General features: G+C 36.9%; 1 non-coding gene across 1 annotated transcript; it reads left to right on the plus strand.

Moving 5' to 3' along the window:
• Window positions 1-1,577: 1,577 nt before the first annotated feature.
• On the plus strand, window positions 1,578-1,684 carry LOC128295990 (small nucleolar RNA R71). Its single transcript, XR_008286538.1, has one exon. It is a non-coding gene; the product is annotated as a small nucleolar RNA R71 (small nucleolar RNA).
• The last annotated feature ends 9,579 nt before the right edge of the window (window positions 1,685-11,263 follow it).

The raw sequence follows: 11,263 nt of genomic DNA on the forward strand, positions 1-11,263 counted from the left end.
TGCTCTTCAAATGTGTTCCCTGCAAAGAAGGTTGCACCATATGATTAGTATTGGTAGCAAGATTTATACAACCACCCTCAATATTCGATGTGTTATTCAAATTACTAGCTTGAAGAGTGATTGTCTCATCACCCACACGAAGTGTGAGTTCACTTATACCAACATCAATAATGGTTCTAGTAGTTGCTAAAATGGGTCATCCTAAAATTAAAGGTATGTTACTATCCTCTTCCATATCTAGAACAACAAAGTCAACTAGGTATATAAATTTATCGATTTTAACGAGAACATCTTTAGTGATACCCCTAGGAAATCTAATGGTTTTATTAGCCAATTGAATGCTCATCCTAGTTTTTTTGGGTTTCCCAAGTCCTAGCTGTTTAAGAATTTTATAAGGCATAACATTAATGCTCGCCCCTAAATCAGCCAATGCATTATTCACGTTCAAACTACTAATCAAACAAGGAATCGTAAAACTCCCTGGATCTTTCAACTTGTTAGGTACCTTATTCTATAGAACAGCTGAGCAAAATGCGTTCAACTCTACATGTCACGCCTCATCCAACTTTCGTTTATTTGCTAAAAGCTCCTTTAAAAATTGAACTGCATTTGGCATCTGCCAAAGAGTTTCAATAAACGGTCAGTTAATGTGTAATTTCTTTAGTAGTTTAAGGAATTCACCAAATTGTCTGTCCGTATGGTCTTTCCTTGTCACACTGGGGTATGGCACCCGAGGTTGTAGTCTCTACTTACCAGTTTTTTCTCATTATGGTCCACCTCACCTTTACCTTTACTTGCCACAATTCCTTTCCCTGGTTCTGGCTTAAGTTCAACTAACTCTTCCTTATCTCAAACGGTAATCGCATTGAGCTATTCCCTTAGGTTAGATTCAATAGCAAGCTACCTTGTGGTCGTTTAGAAATTAGTTTGGCAAGTTGGCTTATCTGAGTTTCGAGCCCTTGGATCGACGCTTGTTGATTCTTAAGTGTTGTTTTGGTATTCTAAAAATGAGTAATAACCTTATGAGCATCTCCTCAAGGTTCGGCTTCTTTTCCTGCTGGTATGGTGGTTGTTGGAATCTTGGGGGATGTTGTGGCCTTTGATTTCCTTGGCCACTCGAATAGAAGTTGGGATGGTTCCTCCAACCTGCATTATAAGTGTTACTGTATGGGTTATTTTGAGGTCTAAAATTATTATTACCCATATATTGAACTTGTTCCTCCTTGATGCTAGGGTTGAAGGATTGATATTCTGTGTCCGCTCCTCCTCCATTTGAATCGCACCTCATCACTAGATGTACCTAAGTAGAACCATATAATCCGTCAATCTTTTTATTTAAAAGTTCTACCTGGTTAGATAGCATAGTAACCGTGTCGAGGTTGAAAACACCAACTTCTTTTGTCGGCTTTATTCTCATGACTTGCCACTGATAGTTATTCAATGACATCTCTTCAATAAATTTGTAAGCCTCTTCAGGTGTTTTGTTATTCAGAATTCCACCGGTGGCTGTGTCGATAAGTAGCCTTGTTGAGGGGTTTACACCGTTATAAAATGTCTGAACCTGTAGCCATAGAGGTAACCCATGGTAAGGGCACCTTATCAATAGATCCTTGTATCTCTCCCATGCATCATAGAGTGTTTCTAGATCGATCTGTACAAAAGAAGAGATATCATTCCCCAACTTAGCCGTTTTAGCTAGCGAAAAATATTTAAGTAAAAATTTTTCAGTCATTTGTTCCCAAGTAGTGATTGACCCTCGTGGTAACGAGTTCAACCACTGTTTAGCTTTGTTTCTCAACGAAAAGGGAAACAACCGAAGGTGAATGGCATCGTCAGAAACACCATTGATCTTAAAAGTGTCGCAGAACTCCAGAAAATTTGCCAAATGATGTCTGGATCCTCGTCCTGCAAACCATCAAATTGAACAAACTGTTGTATAATTTGAATTGTGTTAGGTTTCAGTTCAAAATTATTTGCAGCAATAGCAGGTCTAACGATACTCGATTCGGCTCCTGTTAAAGTAGGTTTAGCATAATCATACATAATACGTGGAACAGGATTTTGATTTACTGGATCAGCAGCAATCGCAGGAAGTAGCGGATTTTCTTGATTTTTAGCCATCTCCTCGATTGTGGTTTGAATATCATCCTCTTGTCCTTCCTCTATGTCATGTAGGCTTCGCCAAATTTCTCTTCGGTTTCTACAAGCTGTGTGCTCGATCTCACTATATAAAAGTAATGGTCCTGACGAGTTTCTTCTAGTCATAAACTATAAAAACCTGCCAGAAGAATAAAGAAAATTTAGTAACAAAAATCAAAATAAAATTTAAATTGCAATAAAATAAATGGCTAGAGTAATAGAAATTAAGCGTTCCTAATATCTTAGTTCCCCAGAAACGGCATCAAAAACTTGATTGATACAAATCACAATAAGTTTTAAATTTAAGATTGATCATAGTTTATAGCGCACCTATCGAATAGTAGTATAGTTTATAGCAAGACCGGAATGTCGAACCTACAGGAACTAAAAGTACTAGTATTAACTCTCTTTTTATTATCTAGCCTAAAAATAAAGGGGTTTGTTTTATCTAAATTAATTAACTAAACTAAGAATGTACAGGAAGAAAATTGGGGAAATACTTTTGGGAAAAAACTGATTGATTTGGACAATACCCAAGGAAAAATCCAGTTAGACTTCACTTATTACTTGACTCTGAATCAGACGATTTATTCACTAGACTTGATCCTTAAAAATCCCTAATTTATATTATTATCTCTCTCGACACTAACAACATCTAACCCTAGGTTGATTAATTGAAATCTCTTTCTAATTAAAACCCATAGTGTTGCATTAACTAAATCTATGGATTCCCTTATTAGGTTTCACCCTAATCCGATAAAATTATGTCGCCCTATGTTTACGGGTGCAATCAACTCCGCTTAATTATGCTAGATCTACTCTTAGATAGGGACTTTTGCTCCTCTGAATAAGCATATCAATACTTGAATCAATATCCTGGAATATTAAAACAAGAATTAAGAACACATAATTAAGAACAAATCAAGTATTTATCATATGATTCAGAAAATAATAACAAGATCCATCTTAGGTTTCATTCCCCATAGGTATTTAAGGGATTTAGTTCATATTTGTAAAAGAAAACATCTCAGAAGAATAATAATAGCAAAACATAGAGAAACCCAAAAATCTCAAAAGGAATTGAAGGGAGATCTTCAGTCTTGATGGAGAATCCGGCTTCTGAGATGGATCAATCGGCTTTCTTCGAGTAATTCTTGCCTCCTACTCTGTGTCTCAGTTCTAGGTACCTCTTGGGGTGTTTATATAGGCTTTAGAATGCTTCAAAACCCTCAAAGTGGCCTTTTCCAAATAGGACTAGACTTGGGCTCGACAGGGACATGCCCGTGTGACACACCCGTGTGTGGTGGCTTAGGCCATATTGTAATTTGTTAAATAGACACGGGCGTGTGAACTACCCATGTTGATTTCTAACGTTGACCCTTTTTTTTTTGTTTTTGGCCTGTTTCTCACTCTTTTTACTCTCCTATGCTCACCTAAGTATAAAATATGAAATTAAAGGATTAGGAGCATCAAATTCACCAAATCTAAGGATAATTCATCCAAAAATATGCTCAGCATGGGATAAAAATATGTATAAATTATGACTTATCACATTCCGAGAAAATGAATGAATAAGTGAATATGTATCTGATTCAGTTATGTTCGAATTGTCAATGAAAGGTAAGTATATGTACAAATGATGATCTATGATCCAAGTATATGAATATGAGGTTTGTGTTAGTATTTGGCTCCAAAGTATAAGTAATTTGATGATGTTTATATGCTTTAAATGATAAATTTAATTGTATATGGCTTACAAAGCTTTTGAAAGCTTACATGTGTGTGTTTGCATTGTTTTATAGATATCGAAGCTACTGTGAGCTCGGGGATCATCGAGGATTGTCACCATACTATCGAACCTTATTTTGGTACTTTTGAAAATGTATATATTTAGCCATGTGATATGGCTTGGTATGGATGTGATTATGATATGGTTTTGGTTTATGAATTATGAGGCAATATGATATATTTGGTGTGTTTATGTATGAATACAAGAATTGGTAAGATTGGAAAGCTTTTGGCATGTGTTAGCTATGGTAATTGATAAGTTTTGATTATGAAATTGAAACATATGTTTGGTATGATTTTATTTTAGATTTGTTATGATTTGGTTGATAAATTGAGATGGAAATTTGGTTGACAATGATATGTCATGAATGGCTTATGTTTTGGTTGTAAATTGGTCATAAAATGTTGTGCAAATATGCTTGGTTTGGTGCTTGTAGGTTTGACCGAATTGGGGTGGCAAGTTGGCTATTCAAATGGCCTATTTTTGTCCACACAAGTAGGGACACGAGTGTGTGTCTCAGCTGTGTACAACACACGGCTATGTTACACGACCGTGTGTCCCCTGGGGTACCCTACAATTGTAAGTCAGGCTCGAGCATGGCCAAGGCACACGAGCGTGTGCCTAGCTGTGTGGCCCAAGTCAGGTTCGATCACGGCCAAGGCACACGGGCGTGTCTTGGGGCCGTATGAGCAAGTCAGTATGTATGCCCTGTTTTGACACGGCCTATTTACATGGACGTGTGACCTGTACTTCTTTGAAAATGTTTAAGTTTTGGAAAAATTTTGTATGTGTTTGGTTTAGTCCCGACTTCTTTCTAATGCATGTTTAAGGTCTCGATGACCTATATAAGGGACTTTATATTGACATTTGATCTTTAATGCTTTGATGCTTATGAAATGTATGTTAATTGTTCTGATTGTGTCCGGTAATGCTTTTAACCCTAGTTCAACAACAGATACGGGTTAGGGGTGTTACAGTTGTGGTCTGAGTTCATGATATATGTGACATTTGAGCCTATTGAATTGTTGTCTGAGTTCATGATGTATGTGACACATGTTTTAGCATTCCGGGTATTGGTCTCTTATATGCTATTAATGGCGAGGTAGTCTAGCATGTCTTACGGATACCTGACAGCTTGAATGAGCAGACCAGTGAGTACCTCGAAAGCGAGCAATATATAATATGAGATATGAAGCCAAATTGGCTACATATGTACACTTAGGTGCGAGATTCCGATGTATCCAATAGTATTCCAAGTGTTCAATAGGTAGTCTAAAGTGAAGTTCAATAAGAAACCTTGATGAATATGTCAAAGACGAGAAATTAAGTTATTATGTGTAAGTGGGCACAGGTATGTACATCAAACTCATGAGAATGACATGAGATATGATGAACTTATGGTATGAATATATATATATATGTGTGTGAAGAATAAGTTTAAGAGATTTGATAAAATGCAAGATTATGTTCATTATGTTAAATGTATGATTAATGCTTGTTTAAGTTGCATCTTATTTGCATGTGAACTTACTAAGCTTTAAAGCTTACCCCTTTCCTTTCTTTTCCTTATAGTGTCACCGTGCTAGCTCGGGGATCGGAGGACATCGAAGTTTTCGATCACACTATCAATTGAACATTTGGGTATAGTTAGTTTCATCATTTTGATTATGGCATGTATAGGGACTTGGTCTTTTTCTTATATGTCATATTGGTTAGCCAAATGTGTTGGCTCATGATAGTATTATGATTCATTTTGTATATGGCCATGAGAGGTGGCTCATATTGATTATTTGGATTGTAACCCTAATTATTGATGCATGCATACAAGTGTGCTTATGTTTTAATGTGGTTATGGTTGCTTATGGTTAATGAGGGTGATGCATGGCATGTATATTTGGTGTATGAAATATGTTTAATGAGTATGACAATAATGTGGTGCAATCATCTAATTTGAAAGTAGGTTAGCAAAGATGGTAGAAAACCATGAAATTGGTGTGGAATTCCATTTGAAAGCTTAATGGTTTAAGTATGTGATATGTCAACACTACCAAGTCATAATTAACCATTAATGTAAATACTTGAGTAGTCAAATGTTCCATGTTGCATGTCATGAAGTGGGTCTAGGTATGTGAATGTTTAAGGGTGGCATATGGCTTGAAAAATAGCCTAGAAATTGTCCACACGGTTAGTGACAAGGGCATGTGCCTAGACCGTGTGTGACACACAGTCCTCCCCATGGGCGTGTGACCCGACCGTGTGTCCCCTGCACCCTAATTATGCAAAACAAAATGCCAGTAATAAACACACGGGCAGAGACATGACCGTGTGTCTCAACCTTGTGAAGGACATGGTCTTAGGACATGGGCGTGTGCCCAGGCCGTGTGAAGTCTGCACTTGATTTTTGGAATTTAATTGGCCACACGGCTTAAGCACACGGGCGTGTGACTTGGCCGTGTGACCTAATTTGCTGGATGATGTCATAGTCAGAGAGTTAATGGGCTGAGGACACGGGCGTGTCCCGAGCCACATAGGCGTCTGTGACTACACGACCTACCCACACGGGCGTGTGACTCTCAAAAGTAGGAAAACCAGAAGTTTTGAAAGTTTTTAGTTTAGTCCCGAACCACCTCCATTGTATGTTTGGGCCTTGTAGGCCCTTATAAGGGACAATTTCATGTGATTGAGAAGTTTTTAATTTGGAAAAAATTTTATGGCCCAGTTTTGTTTGAATTGTAACACCCCGTACCCGAGACCGTTTCCGGAGTCGAACACGAGGTGTTAACGGACTTAATTCATTAATTAAACAGCTCATACAATTCATTTTAAAATTTCCAGACAAGCTAGCTAACTGCATCACAGTTGCTTTAAAAATCATATCTTGAGTTACGAAACTTGAAATCCAATTCCGTAAATTTTTCCTGAAACTAGACTCATATATATATCTACTAATTTTTTTCTATAATTTTTGGTTGGGCCAATTAGTACAGTTTATTAGTTAAAGTCTCCCCTGTTTCAGGGTTCAACTACTCTGACATCTGTGTATTACGAATCAGATATCTCCCTATACAGACCTTCAATGACTATGCCGTTTGTCTCTAATAAAACTAGACTCAATAAGGAATCTGTACATATAAAGCGTGACTTCTAATTATCTTTGTAAAATTTATGGTGAATTTCCAAATTCAGAACAGGGGATCCAGAAATCACTCTGTCCCTGTTTCACAAAAATTTAAACATCTCATAAAATATAGCTCATATACCTGTTTCGCTTATTCCATATGAAAATAGACTCATCAAGCTTCGATTCCATAACTTATTCATTATTTAATTCCATTTCTACTATTTTAGTGATTTTTAAACTCACGTCACTGCTGCTGTCTGAATCTATTTTATGGTAAATTTTACCTATTTCATGGTTTCCATGGATTAGCTAGCAATTTGACATACATAATACCAAATATGATCATGATTAGCCATTCCAATGGCTAATCATTACCAAGCATTTCTATTTCCATACCACTCAATAACCATATCATAAGACCATATATACAAAATGATTATAATGCTGTACATGGCATACTCAAAATATACAAGCCATTATGCCAAGATGGTATACGGATAGTGTGAGCGTGCCTCCGACCGTTTCTAATTTCCGAGCTGGCTTGTCAACACTACAAGGAATGAAAAGGAGGGAGTAAGCATAAATGCTTAGTAAGCTCACATGCAAATAGCAAGTAACATAACCATATAAGCAAACATAAAACATCATTTGCATAATCATCACCAAGACATTCATATCACCTTTTCATTTATCATCTTACCATATTGTTGTTATATCGAGTTTTCAACCCCGGGGTTAAGTACATACCTGTTCAAATTATCCATTTCACAACACTTACCAATCGTCCCTTTCATCTTGAGTATTCCTCCATTTGAGTAGAACTTTACCCGTTGAACACATCGGAATATAATTCGGATACATGGATAACTTGCACATAAGTGCCACATATTCAATCAAGCAATCATGTAACCCGCCCATAAGTGAACTCGGACTCAACTCAACGAGCTCAGGCGTTCGCATCCATAAGTGAACTCGGACTCAACTCAACGAGTTCGGATGCCTAGTTACATCTCACGAACTCGGACTCAACTCAACGAGTTCGGACGCTCGCATCCATAAGTGAACTCGGACTCAACTCAACGAGTTCGGATGCTCAACCATCCTAGTGACATGTCACTTGTATCCTAATCTATTCCTAAGGTTCAAGCGGATTTTCCTCGAACACATATCCTTGCCATCTTAGTAAAATACCGAAACCAATACTCGGTAGCACTTTATATTTAACAGATAATACACATATCTTGCATTTTATTCGAAAATAACCACAAAGCATATATTTCATGATAAAAATCAGCATATCATATATTTAACATCAATAACTTAAAAATAACAATTATGCTACATTATTTACACATGAACTTACCTCGTATATGAAAATGGCTATTTTACCATTTAAATCCACAACTTGGTATTTTCCCCATTTTAGCCCGAATTTCAGTTTTCCTTGCTCTATCATTTAAAATATAGTCTAATTAGGACTCACATTATTCAAATTGACCCAAAATCATATTTTGTAAAAATTACAATTTTGCCCCTAAACTTTTGCATATTTACACTTTTTCCCCAAAGCTCGTAAATTAAAATTCAGCCTATTTTCTTATGTTTTATGACATGCTGATCATTTTTCCCTTCTATGGTAACATCAAATTCTCACTCTAACATGTACTTATGACTATTAGTTATTTTACCGATTAAGCCCTTTTGCTCGTTTTCACTTAAAACCGAGTAGCACAAGTTGTCTAACATAATTTAAAACCTCATATTCTATCATAAAACACCAAAATACACAAATTTCACCTATGGGTATTTTTCCAAATATAAACCCTAGGTTAAATTATTGCTAGCATAAGCTAAATCGAGCTAGGGACTCAAAAACGTAAAAATCATTAAAAGCGAGGCTAGAACGAACTTACAATCGAGCTTGGAAGCTTGAAAACCATAGCCATGGTTTCTCCTTGCTATATTCGGCCATGGGGTTGAAGATGAGCAAAATTGGCTTTAATTTTGTATTTTAATTCATTTTACCCTAAATGACCAAAATGCCCTTACTACTAAACTTTCCAAAATTCCATCCATGTCCAATTTTTGTCCATAGACTTAGAAATTGGTAAAATTACTCTTTAAGGACCTCTAATTAATAATCTAATTCAATTTAGTCCCAAATTTCAAATTAAGCACTTTATGCATAAAATTTCTTCACGAAACTTTCACACAATATGCAATCATATCATAGACCTTAAAATAATCATAAAATAATTATTTCTATCTCGGATTTTATGGTCACGAAACCACTATTCCGACTAGGCCCAAAATCAGGATATTACATGAATGTTCATGTTTAAGTCCGATAATGCCTCGAACCCTGTCTTACTATCTGTTACGGGTAGGGGGTGTTATATTTAGTGGTATCAGAGCTACAGTTTAGTCGGTTCACGGACTAACGTAGCATGTGTACGAGTCTAGCTATACATGCCATACATATATTATGATAGTGTGACGGCTCTTGACGATTTAAAAATGTGTTTTCATATAGTAAATAGATACTGATAGAGCAGTGGCGGATGATGTTGAAAGTAACGCGCCTGCTCTCACTAAAGAAGAAGTGACGTCTAATAGTAGACCTACAACTGTTAGTAGAGGAGAAAGAGGCAGGGAAGCCTTTCTCCACATGATGGATGCCTGGTACACAGAGTTTGTTCGAATGAACTCAAACGCTCAACCTCCTCCATCCCCTCCAAATCCCTAACCTGTACCTTAAGTTCCTCAAGATATGGATTTTATGTGATTTCATAGAACCCAGTTGATAAGATTCAAAAGCAATGAGCTGAGGAATTTAGGGCCAATGCTGATAATGATCCCGAGAAAGCGTAATTTTTCCTTGAGAATTCTATTTGGGTATTCGATGAGCTATCATGCACACCCGAAGAGTGTTTGAAGTGTTCTATTTCCTTGTTGAGAGACACATTATATCATTGGTGGAAGACACTAAATTTGGTGATTCCGAAAGAAAGGGTCACGTGGGAATTCTTTCAAGAGGAGTTCCGAAAGAAATACATCAGTGAGCGATTCATCAATCAAAAACAAAAGGAATTTCTTGATTTGAAACAAGGCTGCATGTCAGTTAATGAGTACGAAAAGGAGTTTGTACGGCTCAGCAAATATGCTCGAGAGTGTGTATCCTCCAAAGCTAAAATGTGTACAAGGTTTGAAGACGGACTTAATGAGGATATTAAAGTGTTAGTGGGTATTCTTGAGCTGAAGGAATTTGTTGTGCTCGTTGATAAGGCTTGTAAAGTTGAAAAACTGACCAAAGAAAAAAGAAAAGCCAAGGCTAAGGCTAGAGATATAAGAAAGAGGACGATGAGCAAGTCACTTCCATCCCAGTCTAAGAAATCCAGAGATATGTATTCTCGTTCTCATGTTTTGGCTGGGCATTCGTACAGAAATCGTAAGAAGCAAAATTTGGGTTTTAAATCTCAGGCTACATCTATGGCTAGTGTGGGTAATGATAGAACTTCCAGACCCAAGTGCCAACGATGTGGTAGAGGTTACTTCGGTAAGTGTAGGGTGGACGATGGATCTTGTTTCCGATGTGGTTCTCAAGACCACTATATCAAAAACTGTCCTGAGATGGTCGAGAAAGAAAAATTTTAGAGTACAAGGTCAGGTAGTACGGCTACAAAGGGGAGACCCTCGAGAAATTCTGGCAATGGGGCTAGTAGTAAAAATGTAAGAAGGGATACAATGGTGAGATCCGAAGCTAGAGCTCCGGCTAGAGCCTATTCTATACATACGCGTAAGGACGCATCTTCCCCCGACGTGATTATGGGTACTTTTCTCTCTATGATACTTCTGTTATTGCCTTAATTGACCCTGGTTCTACTCATTCATATGTGTGCATGAAATTGGTATCTAGCATGAATATGCCTGTAGAGTTTATGGAATTTATGATTAAAGTGTCAAACCCGTTAGGCAAGCATGCTTTAGTTGATAAGGTATGTAAGAAATGTCATTTGATGATTAAAGATCATTGTTTCCTGGCTGACTTGATGTTATTATCGTTCGATGAATTTAATGTTATATTGGGCATGGATTGGTTGACACTTCTTGATGCTATAGTAAATTGTAGACAAAAAGTTATTGAATTGAAATGTGAAAATGGTGAAATTCTCCGAGTTGAATCAGATGAGTTAGATACGTTGCCAATTGTAATT

This window comes from Gossypium arboreum, chromosome 7 (assembly GCF_025698485.1).
Source record: "Gossypium arboreum isolate Shixiya-1 chromosome 7, ASM2569848v2, whole genome shotgun sequence".
Classification (NCBI taxonomy): domain Eukaryota; kingdom Viridiplantae; phylum Streptophyta; class Magnoliopsida; order Malvales; family Malvaceae; genus Gossypium; species Gossypium arboreum.